The sequence below is a fragment of the Rattus norvegicus genome, chromosome 2 (genome assembly GCF_021556685.1).
Source record: "Rattus norvegicus strain SHRSP/BbbUtx chromosome 2, alternate assembly SHRSP_T2T, whole genome shotgun sequence".
Taxonomy (NCBI): Eukaryota; Metazoa; Chordata; class Mammalia; order Rodentia; family Muridae; genus Rattus; species Rattus norvegicus.
Window position 1 is genome coordinate 163,769,260 of NC_141535.1, and position 20,425 is coordinate 163,789,684.

Genomic DNA, 20,425 nt, shown 5'->3' on the forward strand with positions numbered 1-20,425 from the left:
TTAAACTGGTTCTCAATCTTGAAATCAGAAGAGTTACAGAGAGACTGCTAAAAATATTAGAGTTCTGAAAACTTAGAACACAAAAATATTTTTGGTATTCAGTTCCTATATGGTAGAGATAAAATGCCACCAAAATCAAACCACAAATTTGTCATAGGTACTGCATGTAATTTCTGGAAATCAAGGAAAAAAACAATCTTATGTATATGACAAAAAACAATGTTTATAAAACCTGAAGTGATTGTTTCATTGAAGTCTAGATTTTGAATATGGAAACTCATAGAAAAGTACATGACTATGCTCTTTTTCTTTCAGAATTTCCCAGAATTAATCACATGAATCCACATGCTCTTCTAATTCCCTTTAATAACCTATGAATTTACTGATTCAAACTTCAAGAAAATAACAAACTTGTCCACCAGGGGCAAGAAGTGAACTATGTACAGTCCTCTAATCTCTATCTCTGGGCCACAGCTCTGAGTACCTTCTTGAGGATATCTTCAGAGCAATGGGAACATTAAAGTCCACCTAGGAAACATCCAACATGTGTGAGCCACATTTGGTTCTCTGACATCTGTTATAAGGTCCAGGACTCTGCTTGCCTCCCAAGAAGTCTTCTTGGTATCAAGAACATCCAGAAAACATCAGGAACACCAGATGGCAAAAGGCCAGGATAAGAAATGAACCAACAGAGTTGGGGCAGTCTTGAACACAAAACTTGCCTGTATAGAGCTGGTCTGCCAAGAGTGCTCTTCCTCCCATGCCCACAGCCAACAGGTATAACCCCACTTTTCCTCCGTTGACTGTCCAAGGAGAGACAAACTGCGAGCTCACAGGGCCCTGGAGCCTCAGGATGGCCCAGGACAGGAGCCTTCTGATCGTCACCTCTGCCCAGAGATGGAGTTATCCCAGAGATCTCAGACCCAAAACTGGCTTTGAAAGAGCTGGTCTCCCAGGGGGCCTTTCAATCCTATGATCACAGGCTCACAGGTCCACAGGCCCAGAGGCCCACAGGTCCACAGACTCACTGGCCCACAGGCCCACAAGACATACAAGCTCCAGTCAGAGACAGCAAGACAACTAACATCAGAGATAGACAGAGGGTGAGAGGCAATCATAAGAAACTAAACAACAAAAACAAAGACCATTTTGCGTCACCAGAATGCAGTTCTCCCACCACAGCAAATACTGGATAGGCCAACACGCCAAAAAAAGCAAGACTTGGATTTAAAATCACATCTCATGGTGATGACAGAGGACTTTAAGAAGGACATAAGTAACTCCCTTAAAGAAACACAGGAGAACATGGGTAAACAAGTAGAAGTCTTTTAAGAGGAAACCCAAAAATCCCTCAAAGAATTACAGGAAAACACAACCAATCAGGTGAAGTAGTTGAACAAAAACATTCAGGATATAAAAATATAAAGAGAAACAATAAATAAATCACAAAGACAACCCTGGAAAGAGAAAACCTAGGAAAGAGATCAGGAGTAATAAAGCAAGCATCGCTACAGAATACAAGAGATTGAAGGGAGAATCTCAGAGGCAGAAGATACCATAGAAAGCATTGACACAGTAGTGAAAGAAATTGCAAAAAGGCAAAAATCTCCTAATCTAAAGCATCCAAGAAATTCAGGACATGATGAGAAGACCAAACCCAAAAATAAAAAGGTATAAAAAAGAGGGAAGAATCCAAATTTAAAGGGCCAGTATATGTCTTCAACAAAATTATAAAAGAAAAGTTCCCTAATGTAAAGAAATTGGTGCCCATGAACATATAAGAAACCTACAGATCCCCAAATAGATTGGACCAGAAAAGAAATTCCTTCTGTCACATAATAGTCAAAATATCAAAACACAAAACAAAGAAAGAATATTAAAAACAGTAAGAGGAAAAGGCCAAGGAACATATAAAGGTAGAGCTATCAGAATTACACCAGAATTCTCAACACAGACTATGAAAGCTACAAGATCCTAGAGAGATGTCATAGAGACCCTAAGAGAACACAAATGCCAACCCAGGCTAGCATATCCAGCAAAACTCTCAATTACAATAGAAGGATAAACCAAGATAGTTCATGACAAAACCAAATTTACAATATCTTTCCACAAATCCAGCCCTACAAAAGACAGTGGATGGAAAACTCCAACACAAGAAGAGGAACCATGTCCTAAAAAAAAGCAAGAAATTAACCGTCATGCAACAAACCCAAAAGAAGATAGCTGCACAAACATAATTCCACTTTTAACAACAAAAATAATAGGAAACAACAATCACTGTTCCTTAAATTTCTTAATCAATGGACTCAATTCCTGAATAAAAAAACGTAGACTAACAGACTGAATGTGTAAACAGGACCCAGGATATTGCTGCATACAGGAAACACACCTCACTGACAAAGACATACACTACCTAAAAGTAAAAGGTTGGGACAAAATTTTCCAAGAAAATGGTCCCAGAAACAACCTGGAGTAGCCATTCTAATATAAAAAAAAAAATTAAAGAAGGACACTTCATACTCATCAGAGGAAAAATATAACAAGTGGAACTCTCAACTTTGAGCATCCATTGTCAAAATGCAAGGGCACCCATATTCATAATAGCAACTTTACAAAACTCAAAGCACACATTGCACCACACACAACACAAATAGGATATTTCAACATACCATTCTCATAAATGGACAGATCGTGGAAACAGAAACTAAACAGAGGCACAGTGAAACTAACAGAAGTTATGAACCAAATGGATTTAACAGATATCTACAGAAAATTTCATTCTAAAACTAAAGCATTTACCTTCTTCTCAGCAACTTCTCAAAAGTTTGAACACAGAATTGGAAACACAAAATGGGCCATAATAGATACAAGGAGAATGAAATAGTCCCATGCATCCTAGCAGATCACCATGGAAGAAAGCTGGTCTTCAATAACAGCATAAACAACAGAAAGCCCAGACACATATGGAAGCTCTATTCAATGACAACTTGATCAAAGAAGAAATAAAGAAAGAAATTAAAGACATTTTAAAATTTAATGAAAATGAAGGCACAATATACCCAAACTTACGGGATATAGTAAAGGAAGAGCTAAGAGGAAAACTCATATCTCTGCATGCCTGCCAAATTAAATTTCAAATAGCACACACTAGCATCTTTATGGATTGACCATTCCACATAATCAAGTTGACACACCTGAAAGCTCTAGAACAAAAGGAAGCACATTCACACAAGCAGGAAGAGAGACAGTAACCAAATCAACAAAGTCAGAAATGAAAAGGGACACATAACAACAGAAAGTCAGAAAATTCAAAAAATTAGCACATATTACTACAAAAGTCTATATTCAACAAAACTGGAAAATCTGGAAAAAATGTACAATTTTCTAGACAGATATGAGGTATCAAAGTTAAATCAGCATCAGATAAACCATTTAAACAGTTTCATAACCCCTAACGAAATAGAAGCAGTCAATAAAATCTCCCAACCAAAAAGAGCCCAGGACCAGTTGGGTTTAGTGCAGAATTCTATCAGACCTTCAGAAAAGATCTAATACCAATAGTCTTCAAACTATTCCACAAAATAGAAACAGAAGGAATTCTACCCAATTTGGTCTTTTAGCCACAATTACACTTATACCTACACAACACAAAGAGACTAAAAAGAGAACTTCAGAGGCAGATGCATGCAGCTAACCATTGAACTAATAAGGTCCCCAATGGAGGAATTAGAGAAAAGATTGAAGGAACTGAAGGGGTTTGCATCCACATAAGAGCAACAAACACCAACCAATCTGAGCTCACAGTGGCTAAACTACCATCCAAAGAGTACACATGGAGAGACAAATGGCTCCAGCTGCACATGTAGCAGAGGTTGGCCTTGTTGGCCATCAAAGGGAGGAGAAGCCCTTAGTCTGCAAAGGCTCAGTGCCCCAGTGTAGGTGAATGACAGGGAATAGAGGTGGTACGGGTTGGGTGGGAGGAGAAAGAACCTCATAGAAGCAGGGGAAGGGAGAATGGGACGGGAGGATTACTGATGGGAAGCCAGGACAGAGGATAACATTTGAAATGTAAATAAAAAAATCCAATAACAAAAAAAGTTCTCCCAAACCGAATCCAAGAGTATGTCAAAATGACCATTCCACATAATCAAGTTGGCTTCATCCCAGGGATGCAAGAATGGTTCAATATATGAAAATCCATCAATGTAATCCACTAAATAAACAATCTCAAGGGAAAATCAAAACCACATGATCATTTCCATAGATACTGAGAAAGCATTTGACAAAATTCAACACCCCTTCATGATAAAAGTCATGGAAAGATCAGGAATTCAAGGCCCATATCTAAACATAGTAAAAGCAATGTAAAGCAAACAGGCAGTGAATATCAAATGGAGATAAACTTGAAGCAATCCCACTAAAATCAGGGACTAGACAAAGCTGTCCACTCTCTCCCTACCTATTCAATATAGTATTCGAAGTCCTAGCTACAGAAATCAGACAACAAAAGGAGGTCAAATGGATACAAATTGGAAAGGAAGAAGTCAAAATATCACTATTTGCAGTTGATATGATAGTATATTTAAGGGACCCCAAAAATTCTAACACAGAACACCTACAGCTGATAAACAACTTAGCAAAGAAGCTGGATGTAAAATTAACTCAAACAAATCTGTAGTCTTCCTTTACTCAAAGGCTAAACATGCTGAGAAAGAAATTAGGGAAATGACAACCTTTACAATAGCCATAAATAATATAAAATACCTTGGTTGATGATAACGAAGCAAGTTAAAGATCTGTATGACATGAACTTCAAGTCTCTGACAAAAGAAATGGAAGAACTCATAAAATGGAAAGAGCTCCCTTGCTCATGGATTGGTAGGATTAATATAGTAAAAATGGCCATCTTGTCATAGCAATCTACAGATTCAATGCAACTCCCATCTAGTTCTTCATAGAACTAGAAAGAATAATTTGCAATTTCATTTGAATAAATAAAAAACCCAGGATATAGAAAACTATTCTCAACAATAAATGAACTTCTCTAATCTCAAGCTCTATTAAAGAGTAATCATAATAAAAACTGCATGGTATAAGTAAAGAGACATGCAGGTAGATCAATGGTATAGAATTGAAAACCCGAAATGAACCCACAAACTTCTTGTCACTTGATCTGTGATAAAGGAGCTAAAACTATCCAATGGAAAAATTACAGCATTTTCAACAACAACATTTTCAACAGAAAATAAACAAAGTACAGAGGTTATGAATCAAATGGGCATAACTACCAAACATTTAACCCAAACACAAAATAATATACACAGACCCTACTTCAAAATTGACTATATATTTGGTAACAAAGCAAGCCCCAAAAGATATAAGGAATCTTAAATTATCCCTTGTATGTTATAAGACGACCATAAATTAAAGATGGATTTTAACAACATCAGAAAAAACAGAAAATATACAAACTCATGCAAATAGAAAAATCCCCATTTCAATGAGCACCAGGTCAGAGAAAAAATAAAGGAAGAAATTAAAGGCTTTCTAGAATTGACTGTGCAGAAGGCCATTAGAATAAAGGCACAATATCCCAAAACTTAAAGGACACAATGAAAACAGTGCTAAGAGAAAAGTTCATATTTAATTTCCTTCATAAACAAATTGGAGTGGACTGATACTAGCCATTTAAAAGCACACCTGAAAGGCATAGAACAAAAGAAGAAGCAAAGAGACCTAAGATGTATAAACAGCAGTAAACAATCAAAAACAATGCTGAGATCAATAACTTTGAAAAAAAGAAACAATACAAATAAATGAAACCAAGATCTTTTTTTTGGGGGGGGGAGTGGGAATCAATAAGATAGTCACACATGTAGCTAAAGTAACATAAAATGCAAAGATACAGTGTTCAAATAAAATCAGAAATGAAAAGGAATACATAATAGACATTGAAGAAATCCAAAGTATCATTAGGTCTTACTTCAAAAGCTTACACTCCAGAAAATTGGAAAATCTATACAAAATGAATAATTTTCTTGATAGATATCATTTACCAAAATTTAATCAAGATCAGGTAAATTGTCCTATAACCTCCTAAGGAAATAGAAGCACTCATTAAAAGTCTCCCAACTAAGAAAAGTCCAGGGCCAGATGGTGTTAGTGTAGAATTCCACTAGATGTTCCAAAAAGTAATACTAACACTCTTCAAACTATTTTATAACATTGAAGCAGAAGTAACATTGCCAAACTCATTCTATGAGGCAACACTCTTCCTGATACCTAAATCACACAAAGACTCAACAAAGAAAGTTAATTTCAAGCAAACTCTTTTAAGGACATTGATACAAAAATCTCCAATGAAATACTCGCAAACTGAATCCTAGAACACATCAGAAACATCATCTACCATGATCAAAATGTCTCCATTCCACAGATGCAGGCATTGTTTAATATAAGAAAACCCATCATTGTAATCCAGCATATTAAGAAACTAAAAGAAAAAAATCCACACAATTGTCTCATTAGGTGCTAAAAACCTTTGGCAAAATCCAACAACCCTTCATGATAAAAGTCATAACAGACTTGGAAATAACAGGGATACAAGTTGCATACCCAATTACAATAATGTTGCCATAGAGCAAGCAAATAGCCAACATCATATTCAATGTAAAGAAACTTGAAGCACTTCATCTAAAATCATTTTCAAGATAAGATTGTCCACTCTTTCTGTATTAATTCAACATACTTTTGGAAGAAATAACTGAATCAATAAGAGAGATAAAAGATATCAAGGGGGTAAAAATTGTAAGGGGGAAAGCCAATGTCCCATTATTCAAAGACAGTAAGATAAGTGTACATAAATGACCCCAAAAATTCTAGTGGAGAAGTCTCACAGCTAATAAATACCTTCCACAAATTGACTGGATAAAAATCAACTCGAAAAGAATCATTAGCCCTCCTTTATAGTACTCATAAATGATATAAAATATTTTGGAACCACTAACTAGCCAAGGGAATGATCTGTATGACAAGGACTTCACATCTCTGAAGAAAGAAATTGAGGAAGATATCAGAAGAAAGAAAGGTATTCCATGTTCATGGACTTGTTGGATAAACATAGTCACAATGGCCATCTTACCAAAAGCTATCTCAGGATGTAATGAAGTTCCCATAAAAATTTCAAATGAATTATTAACAGATCTTGAAAGAGAAACTCTCAACTTCATTAGTAAAAAAACAAAACAAGCAAACAGAAAGACTCAGCTGAACAAAAAAACAAAACTGGAATATCTCAAATAATCCTGTAGAATAACAGAACTTCTAGAGATATCAGTATCCATAATGTCAAGTGGTACTACAGAGAAATTATAATAAAATGTACATAGTATTGGCATGAAATCAGACAGGTTCATTAATAGAATCGGCTAGCAGACCCAGAAACGAAGTCAGATACCTACAGATATTTGATTTTTTTTCTTTTTCTTTTTTTTCGGAGCTGGGGACCGAACCCAAGGCCTTGCGCAAGCGTTCTACCACTGAGCTAAATCCCCAACCTCTGATTTTTTTTTACAAAGAATCCAAAACAACACAATGGGATAAAGAATTTCGACTTTGATGCATGTCTAACAGGATGGCTGTATGTAGAAGAATGCACAGACATTCATATTCATCGCTGGACAAACTAAATCTAATATAAGGAAAAGTATAGAATAGCCTTGAAAGCATTGGTATAGTGGACAATTTCTTGAAAAGAACACCAATTACTCAGGCATTAAGATCAACAGTTAATAAATGGGACCTCATGAAACTGAAAATCTTCTCTAAACCAAGGAACAAAATAACACAAAAACAGAAGCCTTCAAAATGAAAAAGGTATTTTGAGATTTTAATGTGAATAGATGGAACTAAAAATAAATCTTCCTGGGTGAGGTAACCCAGACCAAGAAAAGCATGCATGGTGTTTCCTCAATTATATGTGGATATTAGCTTAAAGTACAGCTAACCATGATACAATCCACAGGCCCAAATAAGCTATATAATGAGGAGAGTCCAAGGAGTGACACTTAGCTCTCACTTAGAGGGAGAAATAATATAGATACTCGAGGTGCAGGAGGGGAAGTAGATGGATGGAAGATGAGGTATGGATATAATCTTGGTTAGAAATAAGGTATGTGGAGAATGGGATCTGGTTGAGGGGTTGAGAGATTGCTGGAAGAGACAGCAAATTTTTGTTGGGGTCATCTCTGAGGCAAGCAGAAGCCCTGGTTTGGGAGAGGATCCAGGGAATCTATAAGGGTAACTAGTTGGAACCCTTAGAGGCTGAGAATATGGAGATTGAAGTGGACACCTCCTGGAGGCAAGCAGGCCATCTCCTGTAAAGCAAGAACATACAAAATCTTAAGCCAAACTTTTGTCCTCCATACAAGATGTGCAGGGTTAAAGTTTGAGCAGAGATTGAGGGAACAGAGGTGATAGCTGAAGGATTGACTGACCCAACTTGAGATCCACCCCCATGGGAAGAGCCAACTTCTGACACTATTAATGATACTCTGCAATGCTTGTAGACAGGAGTCGAGATAACTGTCTTCTAAAAGACTTCATCCAGCAGCTGATAGAAACAGATGCAAAGACCAACAGCCAAACATTAGTTGGAGAAACATTAGCTGGAGATCGCAGAGTCTTGTGGAAGAATGAGGGGAAGCACGGAGGGAGCTGTAGACAAAAGACATACAGAGTCAATTAATCTGAGTCAATGGGGTCTCAGAGAGACTAAAAACCACACAATGTGATGGGTAGACCCCTATACTTCGGTAGCTCATGAACAGCTTCATCTTCAAGTGGGTCCCCTAACAATTGGATCAGGGACTGTCTCTGTCTCTATTGTCTGCCTTTGGATTCCTTTCTTCCAGCTGTCTGCCTGGTCTGGCCTCAGTGGGAAAGGATGCTCTCCTTAAGTGTTGAAGCTAATGAGGGACAGAAACAGTTCTGCTGCAAATTGCAGTGTCAGGGTGGGCTTATACCCATGAGGGTTTCCCCTTTGCTGAGGAAAGTGGAGGGATTAATTACAGGAGGGGTACGTGAGGGCAAAACTCAGAGTATAGAAATAAGGGTGGGCTGCAATTGGGATGTAAAGTGAATAAGAAAAGAATAAAAGAAACGTAATAGTAGCAAGAGCACCAATTTGGGCTGTGGACTTTTCTCATTTTAACATTACTACATTCAGGATATCAACATTCACTTTCCTCTTACATTATTTCAGGCTCAGAAGAAAATGACAAACTTAATGAATAATTCATTGTAATGGCAACACAGTTATTTGCCCGAAAGCAGTGTGGCCCTTGGATATTTAAATGACAGCTTTTTTGAAAAGGAGCTTGTTGAAGTGACTTCACTTCTCAGTTACAGTATTACATCTATGACTTCTACAAAATTACCATGTATTTGAGAATAAAGTGTAACATTTCCAGGTATAGGCACTACGTTATGCAGCTTATCTTTAGAAAATATTTGTCTTGTGTGACTCAAATTTTGAAATGAATAAAATGCAGGTCCCCCTTGAACTCTTATCTAAGGCCCTAGAAACTAACATTTTATGCTGAATGGTATTTTTCTTTGACTATTTTAGATACTTCATCTTTAAAACAGTCTTACTGGTTCTTTATGAATTTAACATTAAATATCACAATCCCACACATATGGGACCCCACACCTCTCCTGTGGTACCTGTGTTCCATTTAAATTGAAGCGTTCAAGCTATCTCTATCTTTGGCTAGGCTCAGAAACTAGCAGCCACCCACCTGGGTATCACTCAGCTCCTGTGCCAGCTCTCTTGGTCTCTGCTTCCTGCTTGCATGATGTCACAAAAGGCCATCTGGCCCTGGTACTCCTGGCTGGGTTGCTAAGTAACCAAACCTGTTTTCACTGAAAACAACTATAGCTACTTTTGGTTCCACTGGCCATCCACCCTCTTGTCTGGTCTGTAGAATGCCAAAGACTGCCTTTCTCACTCAGTTCCCTTTAGCCCCATGAAAGAAAAACACTATAGACTTTTATATTCATACTAGCCAGATTTGTAACTGTAAATCTCCAACCCAACATGCCTGTAAAAAGAACACATAACTCAGTTGTGATATTTATAAGCTGTTTGTTTAGATTGGGCAGATATGCAATTATACTACTCTATTACTCACTTATGAGTTTCCTATATACTTGTGGTTCCTCCAGGACACGTAGTTCTGCTCGTTCTTCCCTTTCCTCCTCTTCCATCTTCTCTCTCTGTCCCACCATCTCATTCCCTTTTCTTGATGCTTCTCTTTCCTTCTCTAAAACTCCCAGCCCAGTCTTTCTCTTCCACTGTACAATCACAGGCTCTGGCCTTTATTTAACCAGTTAAATTGGGGTGTAGGTTCACATAGAATCACCTCAGTATGTGATCCATCTCCTTGTCATTGGCGGGGTGGTTAGCATCAAAATACAAACAGCATCAGGGTAATTCACACAACATACTTGCCTTCCACCTTTGCAACCTTCCCCTCAAAAGAAAAGAAAAGAAAAAAAAAACTTGTGGAAGCTGTACTGTGTCAAAGTATGCCACACAGTGTGCATACTTTTGTTCATACTCCTTTGCTTTCAATTGTTTCTTGCAAGGAGTCTATTGTATGATATGAGGTCTCTGGCCTTTACTGGGACTCCTCTTGGATGTCCTGTTGATGGCCTGTGTCATAGAGATTGTGTAGTTTTGGATCTGTAGAACTGGCTCACTCACTTACACCAAGAGTTCATCAGTGAGGTTGATGTTGTGTAGGCTAACTCAAAGATCTGATTCTGGACTTGAAAAATATCTGAGCTAGACAGCCCACCAGCTCTCCCAAACCTGCACCACTGGGGCTGGCTGTCCTACTCTGCCCCTTGGAGCCTATCCAATGATGTCTTAGGGTCTTATTGCTGTGAACAGACACCATGACCAACATGAGTTTTATAAAGGACAACATTTAATTGCAGCTGACTTACAGGTTCAGAGGTTCAGTCTATTATGATCAAAGCGGGAACAGGACATCTTCATAGCATCCAGGCAAGTATGGTGTAGGAGGAGCTGAGTTCTACATCCTCACTTGAAGGAAGCCAGGAACAGACTGAGCATCCCCAGGCAGCTAGGAGGAGGGTCTCCAAGCCCATCTCTACAGTGACACACTTCTTCCAACAAGGCTACACCTTCTAAGAGTGCCATTCCCTGTGCCAAGCATATGCAAACCATAACAAATGACATAGCCTGCAATGCATATAGGTAGTTGCCACCTGTCCCAGTCTTACTCTCAGGCTTGCTCACCCACAAACCCACAATTAGGGCCAGTTCTACCCTGTTGCCTTGGGGTGGTACAAATCCTGCTCTTTGGAGTGTTGAAGCCTGTGAGGGACAGGAATATTTTTCCCACTCTGATAACTTTAAGAACCAATTTCCAACTTTAAGAACCCAGCTATCTCTTTTCTCTGGGAGTCCATCCAGGCCTGTGGCAATGGCTGGACTGGTGCTTGTCTGGGGGTGACTATTTTAGAGTGTGTTATAGTACTAATAATTCAAATGTTCATAGATCAGCACACTGAGTACAGACATAGCTTTTCCTTTCTGACTGATGCACATATGACATAGATACAGCATATGTATGAAAATCTATTTTGTTTGGTTCACTTCACAAGGCCTATTTAACTTAGCACTCAGTTTCATCTAGGATCATTTATGCTGTTCTACCTAGAAAATGAAAGATTGCTGTGCAGCTATTGGCAATTTTAGTTGCAGAGAGAGAGAGAGAGAGAGAGAGAGAGAGAGAGAGAGAGAGGTTGATTGATTATGACTGTAGTCCCTGTTAGACCATATTTTTCTAGAATATTTGCTCCCTGCTTCTAAAAGGACTTAAAGATGAGTAGCTAGCAAAAGAGTTTGTGGGCAATGAATATGATCAAACCACATTGTATGAAACTTGAAAGAACTAACACAATTTAAATAAATAAATAAATAAATAAATAAATAAATAGCACATATAATACAATCTTTGGAGAGTCATATGGTTATTGGTGGTTGAAAAAGTGGGTGTAAAAGGGAGGTAAACATAGTGCTCAAATTTTTCAAAAAATTTTAAAAACACAATAATTCTTAATTTTTAAGTGTCAAGTCAGTTTTGAAATGTCCACTTTTTTCATGAATATAACAAAAATGTTAAGAATCATGATTTTAATGATTAAACAAAATAAAATGTTACTCAACAAGTTCAGAGTTCTTAAAAATCTCAATGTTAATATTATTTTATATTTCTTTTTTGCTTTCTTGCTAAAATTGGCTCATCTAATTCTTTACATGTATTGTCATTACAATAAAAATTTGACTAAATACATCTTCAATTACAACAATAAATCTATAAGTATGTAGTGAGACATAATTATCTATAAGATTTTGTTCCTAGATTTTTAAAATTCTGGCCACATTTTCAAAAGAAGGTTAATTGGAGCAAACTAGGTGTACTCAAAGTCCAGGTGATGCTTGAGTGGAAAATCACAGGGCCACATCTTCATAGGAAGAGCATACTAGGTATGCAAATACCATTCAAATGTCTCTGTGTCAGTTTTCAACTCACTTTTAAAGTGGATGAAATTTCATTAAAGTAATATTTATGTTTCAGTTTATAGAACTTGAGTTTATGTAACACAGCTATAGCACTTACCCATTTCTTGATTACGGTTGGGAAATTCCAGCAGCCAGTGTCATAATGCTATGAAATGACAATAAATATGTGCCCAAATGATGGTTACCTATACATACAACTCTCATTAAAATTATAATCATATGTCTAAAACCATACTGCAGTACCTTAATCTATATACGTAACTTACTGTGCAAATAAACTTGCAAATGTTTGTTTGCTTGTTTGCTTACTGTGGATGACTAAACAGTCATCTTTAGTTACGGGAAATTCTCAGGCCTTTTAGGTTTCAGTGTTAATAATGGGTACTACAGTTGACAGCATGGAATTGCATGATAAATAATGGTGGAGATGCTAAATTTTCATTTTCTTCTATCTTTCTAAACTACATTGAAGTAAATAAAGGACTGTGACATGCCCCTGAGACACATAATAATTGAAGAATGGACAATGTGTTACTATTCAAAAGCTGTTTTAAAAAGAAAATAAAAATCACACATATTTTATTGTCTTGAATTTAGATTATTTCTTTGGAAATTAAACTATGTTAATGCTTCTATAAGTCAGTACTAGCATCAGAAATATAAAAGGTCATAATTACATATACCTTACAAATACATTAGTATTTCTGTATAATTTTGAAGAGTGTTTGTAGACATTTATTTCTGATATAATTATATATTGATAAACTCATTAAATTCACAACTGACCATGATATATAAGTAGTCATATTAAAACTTGATTTTCATGAAGGGACTGGAAGCAATATTAGTTCTTATAAATATAATTTATAAGTAATGTATTTTATAAATAATATAATTTATAAATAATATATTTTAGGATAATGACAATAACTCCAGCATAATTTTATATTATACATCCATTATACCATATGTTACTAAGTTACCGAATTTTATTGGCACTATGTAGATATTTTTGTAATTTGGGGTCTTTTTGAGGTCTGACACTATATACATTTCATATCACAAAGTATTCCCTGCTTCAAGCCACACTTAGAGTGTTCATAATTTCAGGATCATTTTGTGTTGTGAAAACAGACCTCTACTCCACCATCTAATTTTTATTTTTGTTATGTAGTTAACATCTCATACTTTAGTGATTCCATCATTCATATCCTAAACTAATTGTACCACTGTTTGTGAATTTGTACTAATAACTTTTCAAGAAAATCTTGACTCTGGCATATTACCTTGCATAAACAAACCGAAGAAACAGAAAAAGCCTAAACTAAGTTGTACCAAGAAACCCGATAATTAGGTGGAATCTAAAAGGTAAATGGAGCACATTTGTAAAGAAGAAAGTCAGTTTATTAGAAGGCTGGTGATAGCCCTGCTTACCTGAAAGACCAACTAACAATTGGTGTCGTGCAAATAATGAAGATCTTCAGTGTCCCTAACTTTGTGTAAGTATAAAGCTACCATAGGTTATACTTACCTACAAAGACTTTTTCCTGGATATTTATTTATATTTCAAATGTTATTCCCTTTCCCAGTTTGCCTTCCAGAATCCCTTAACCTAACCCCCATTCCCCTGCTTCTATGAGGATGCTTCCCTACCTACCCACCCAAGTTTTGATCTCTCTCTCTCTCTCTCTCTCTTTTTTTTTTTTTTTTTTTTTTTTAGAGCTGGGTACCGAACCCAGGGCCTTGCACTTGCTAGGCAAGCGTTCTACCACTGAGCTAAATCCCCAACTCAGTTTTGATCTCTTTTATAATTTCAGGAGTTTAGTATAAACCATCAGTTATAAACAATGGCCATTGAATTAATGGCATTCTTTATATATATATATATATATATATATATATATATATATATATATATATATATATATATATATCGCAGTAGCTTGAGATTTTTTTATATAGTTCTGCATTCATTAAGCTTTAAAAGTTCAGGCAAATATGATCTTATAAAGAAAAAAGTTATACTTTCTTATAACACATTGCAATTTATGTGGGGTGGCTGTCTCTGTGTTCTGGCATCTAGCAGTGTGGGTGGAAAAATTACAATTTAATCTCTTTTTATGAAAGTACTGTTACAATGTCTTTAATTCACAAAAAGCTTTTGTGCTTTGAATGAAAAATATAAAGATTAGTTGCCTTGGAAACTGAGGAGGTTTATAGAATTTTGAATACATTATTAACTCATTTTCATGTAGCTATATCATATTAAATAAAAAGAATATTGGCATTATAGTTGTCTTATATTTCTATGTAATACAATATAACTTATTGCATATAAAGTATGATACAAACTCTAAAATGAAATCATTGTCGTTTTTTTAAATGTACTTGAGTCTCCTTTTTATTCTTAATAGAAGTTATTTGTTCAGGATATACACCTTCTTGGTGGCATCATTCTACATATAATATCCTTAGGAACTAAACTAGGGTTGTTATATATTTGAAAATTTTTATCCTCTTGTAAAGCCATCGTACAAATTTTTCCTAAGTTGAAATTTATTTGTCTCTAATCATATTGATTGATTAATTTCCCAGCAATATCTCTTCTTATAATTCAAGAATCAACATATTTATTTTGAATAAAAATAATGCATATTAATGTAACTTGACTTATCAATGGTCATCTGAATTAGTCAATATTAATATTAGAAATTTGTAGTATAATACTTCATGCACCTCTCTAACCCCCCTAAAAGACTAAGCAACAAAGGTTTAGTGAATATTATGAGATATAGTCAATCTTGAAGTGATGGGAACAATTGAGCTGTCCTTAGATCATTAGAGGAGGGAAAGATCAGATTTTGTTCACCTTCCCTTTTGATTCTTGGTCCCTAGGTGAACATCTTTTCGAGAGACTGTGTAATCTTGAACTACAATCTCTAGAATTCCTAAATAAATCTTTTCTTTTTATAATTTAAGTATCTTGGAAATTTTGTAATAGTAACAAGAAATTAGTTATTTTTTGATGGAGAAATGTGTAATTTTTCAATCAAGGATTTGAAATCACCACATAAAAATCCTAAATCAAGTGCAGTCTAATTAGATACAAATAATTATTAATTTACCTAGCTTCAGTAAAAAACATTAGCAGAATAGCATCTAAGTAAAGAATGTCTGTAGCTGCAATTCCAGCTTTTACATTTTAATCTACAAGAGAGAAATATAGACTCAGGGAGGAAATCACATCATATTTGAGAAAGCACTCTGAAAGTACACAGTTTGTACTTACAAGCACTGAGCTACAAAATATATTATGAGAGTTAAGAGAGCCTAAGATGTCTTCCCTGTGTTTTGCATCCTTATTATTACAAGAGGCTTCAGTTCTATGAATAGACAACAAAGAATGTAATGAGAGTTATGAAATAAAGGAAGTGAAGGTGAGAAGAATGAAACGAGAAAAGACATAGAGATGAAAAAACAGAAGATAGAGAGATATAAATAATAGAGATAGATAAATGATAGAGGATAGATAGATGATAGAGGATAGATAGATGATAGATGGATAGATAGATAGATGTGATAGAGATCATAGAACTAGTTTCCAGAATATCCTATATCTTTTGTCACTCGTATGTTCACATAAACTTTTTCCTCAATCAAATTGCACAATAAGTTTTCACATGTGAAATACCTTAGTCTGAAGAAGAATCCAATTGTTTCATAAATATGGATATTTATAATAGTGACATCTAGTCTTTGTTCCAAAATTTAGTTGTGGTTGCATAGAATATGGTTATATCAGTTCCAGGGTTTAGTCAAATTATATCAATTAAAATAATGATAGCATTCTAGGAAATGTATGTTCTCACAAGATATTCTAGTATTTAGGATTCTGAGATAGGAGAATCGAATTTTCAAACAATCTCATTCGGGATGAGACATTTCCAATTAAAACTAATAGAAACTAATGAACAAATAAAAGCAACAACAAAAACTCAACAAATAAACAGACATGTTCATTTGGAAACATGTGTTATGGAATCCATGATGCTAGCTCGTCTTTATTTTTATTTTCATTAATCATTCCAAATGTTTACATCTCAAATGATATTCCCACTTCCTGGTTCTCCCTGCATAAACCCCCCATATTAAATATGCCCTCTCCTCTGTCCCCATCGCCTTTATGCAGATGCTCTCCAACCTACCCACACTCTCTTGCCCCAATATTCCAGTATCTCCCTACTCTGGGGCATCAAACCTCAACAAGTCCAAAGGTTTCCCTTCACACTGATGTTAGAAAAGGCCATCCTCTGCTACATATATATCTGGAGCCATGGCTTCCTCCCTGTACACTCCTTGGTGGGTGGTTTAGTCCCTGGGATCATCTAGTGGTCTGGTCGTCCAACATTGTTCTTATGGGGTTACAATCGCCCTTTGCTCCTCCAGCCCTTCCTCCACCTCCCCCACCTGAGTCCCAAGCTCAGGCTGATACTCCAATCATCCACACCTACATTGGTCAATTGCTGGCTGAACTTCCCAAGGGACAGACACACAAAGTTCCTGTTGGAAGCATTTCTTGGCAAACAGCAACTAGATCAGGGTTTGGTGTCTGCAGACAGGATGGATCCCCAGGTGGGACAGTCACTGGATGGCCCTTCCTTCAGTCTCGGCTCCATTTTTTTTTCCTGTTCTTCCTTTGTGTCGTCTCCGTCTCCGTCTCTGTCCTACAGAAAGGAGCAACACCACAACGTTAATCTCAAAGCAGTTTATTCAGGAACCTTTCTTTCTGCATGCAAGCAGCAATCTCTCTTTTCTTCCCTTCTCCCTTTCTTCCTCCTCCTCCCTCCCCAGCATACCCCCTTATATCCTCCCTCAACTCCACCTCCTCAGTCCAGACTTCGTAGTCTCAGTTCATAGGTCCACGTCACATGGCCTGATCTTGTGTCACCTTACGCCTGCACAGCAGCTCTCACAATGGACGTGGCTAGTTTCAGGTGTGTGAGGAAGTCAGGTGCTAGTCGTGAGACTTAGCTGCAGTCTCGGGTGCTATCTTGGGACTGCTGCCACACCCGCTCCCCACATCCTTTGTGACTGTATAGCTCAGAATGGCTCCCCTACACCTTTGCACAGGAACATTTCTGGGTTAAAAACTTTGAGATGGGTGGGTCACTCCATTCCTCGCCCAGTGCCAGGCCTATCTCCTGGAGGTGGTCTCGAGAAGTTCCATGTCCCCTTTGCTGAGCATTTCAGGAAAAGTCATTTCTGTTGGGTCCTGGGAGTCTTTCATTTCCCTGGCATCCAGGACTGTTCAGTGGCTATCCTCAGTTTCACATCATCCACTACTACGTATTTACATTTTATTTCCTAACCCACTGTATCACTCTCAAGTCCTCCCAGTACCTGATACTGCCCCTACCCGTTTCCTCACCCTTCTCTCACCCTCAAAGTTCTGCCCCTCCATCCACATCCTGAGATCATTCTGTCTTCCCCTCGATGCAGGACTAAAGCATTAACATCCTGGTCTTCCTTGTTCCTTGGGTCTCTGTGTGCTATATCATGTGCATTGTGAGTTTTTGGATTAATATACACTTATCAGTTGGTACATACCATGTATGTTCCTTTGTGTCTGTGTTATTTTACTCAGGATTATATCTTCTAGTTCCATCCATTTGCCTGTGAATTTTATGAAGTCATTGTTTTCGCTAGCTGAGTAGTACTCCATTGTCTAAATGTAGTACGTACGTTTTCTGTAACCATTCTTCTTTTGAAGGACATCTGGGTTGCTTCCACCTTCTGTCTGCAGATTCTTTGTCATATGTTGGAACATATTTTGGGACTATGACCAATAGTGGTATAGCTGGGTCTTCAGATAGAAGTACTTCAATTTTCTCAGGAACTACCAGATTAATTTCCAAAGTGGTTTTACTAGTTTAGTCACACCAGCAATTGAGGAGTGTTTCTCTTTTTCCCCATCCTCTCCAGCAGGTGCTGTCACGTGTGTTTTTTATCTTAGACATTCTGATTGGGGCAAGGTCTCAGGGTTGTTTTGAATTACATTTCTCTGATGACTAAGGATGTTGAACATTTTTTAAGTGCTTCTCGGCCGTTCAAGATTCTTCAGTTGAGAATTCTCTGTTTAGCTCTGAACCCTATTTTTCAACAGGGTTATTTGGTTCTCTAGAGTCTAACTTCTTGAGTTTTTTGTATATTTTAGATATTAGCCCTTTATCAGATACTGTAGGTTTGGTAAAGATCTTTTCCTAATCTGTGGGTTGCTGTTTTCTCCTATTTACAGTGTCTTTATAGAAGCATTTTAATTTCATGAAGTCCCATTTGTCGATTGTTGATCTTCAAACTTAAGCCGCTGGTGTTCTGTTCAGGAAATATTTTCCTGTGCCCTGTGTTCGAGGCTTTTCCCCACTATCTTTTCTATTAGATTCAGGGTATCTAGTTTATGTGGATGTCCATGATCTCCTTGAAGTTGAGCTTTGAACAAAGAGATAAGAATGGATCAATTTGCTGAGTGCCAGTTGAACCAGCACTATTTGTTGAAAAGGCTGTCTTTTTTTTTTCCACTGGATGGTTTTAGCTTCTTTGTCAAAGATCAAGTGACCACAGGTGTATGGGTAATTTCTGGATCTTCGATTCTATTCCTTCTGGTTTGCACCTTCACCAGAAAAAGAGCCTCTTTACTGGATCTCCACCTATTCTGCCCACACCCCATTAGCTGGTTGACTTCCCACTGTTCTGACACATCCAGGATCAGAGGTGAGACCCAAAGTCCAGTACTAATATCTGGCTGGCTCACCTTTATAGTAGTGCAAGAAAAATATGGAACTGCTACTTTAATGAAAACCTGCAAGAAAGACAAGTTTTAATGAATTGGTGTTAGTTTGAAAATGTAACTATCTTCATACAACCATGCTCTATATCGAGACAATTATATCTTCATACAATACCAATGTCCTACATTGAGACAGTTTTCAGTTTAGATAATGAGAAAAGAAACCTTGTGGGAGAGGATCAAAACTTTACTCCACTTAGCACATGGATCAGATTCTACACCTTAATATAAATGCTACATACCCTGAAGGATTTCATTCAAGATACCTGATAAATTCGAAGTATAATTCTAGAATTTTTTGCACTTAAATTCAATCATTTTTTTCCAATTTAATTACTTAAAGAAAGAGAGTTTATTGTCATAATCTGTATAGTACTGCAGAGTCACTTTTTACATTTACCTTTACATCTATATGATTCAAATAAGATTACCGAAGAAAAGAATATTGAGAGCACCACAGTATTTAAATATTATTATAGCTAAGCTTTAAAAAACAATGTTTTTGTTCTATTTTAGAATTGGGAACAGCTATTACCAACAGTTTCTCAAAAGTTATGTTTTCTATACCTTTTTGCTCCTTTGGTTGTTGAAAATAACCTACTAATTTGGAATTAACATTTTAATTATAATTGTAGTACTTGGGCTAAACCTCTGGCTTGGTACATGCTTGAGAAATGCTGTAGATTTATGCTGCTAAACCAGTTCTTATTAAATGTTTGTTGGTACAATTCTTGTTATATTAATCTAATTTGAAATTATTTCATTAACAAATAATTGCTATAAATAGTATTTACATTTTGAAAAATACACATGATTGATATTGTTTGGCTTACAAATGCAATGAAAGACATTTATGAGCAATTATTTCTGTCACCACCTCCCAAAGAAAGCCAGCTCAAATTCTTGACTTTTAATCAAAATTTTAACAGGCAGTTCATATTTTTTTTAGAACATGAAGTTCA

The 20,425-nt window shown here is 36.5% G+C and overlaps 1 protein-coding gene and 1 pseudogene across 3 annotated transcripts in view; both read right to left on the bottom strand.

The window, feature by feature from the left end:
• LOC108350038 (uncharacterized) overlaps window positions 1–9,860 on the bottom strand; it is a 231,441-nt gene extending 221,581 nt beyond the window's left edge. For all 3 annotated transcript variants that reach the window (XM_087641643.1, XM_087641645.1, XM_087641644.1), the window contains exon 1: window positions 9,801–9,860. The gene's annotated coding sequence lies outside the window, so the exon portion shown is untranslated. The remainder of the gene's footprint in view (window positions 1–9,800) is intronic.
• A 1,697-nt stretch (window positions 9,861–11,557) lies between these two features.
• Window positions 11,558–11,670, bottom strand: LOC120101353 (small nucleolar RNA SNORA17; annotated as a pseudogene).
• Window positions 11,671–20,425: the final 8,755 nt, after the last annotated feature.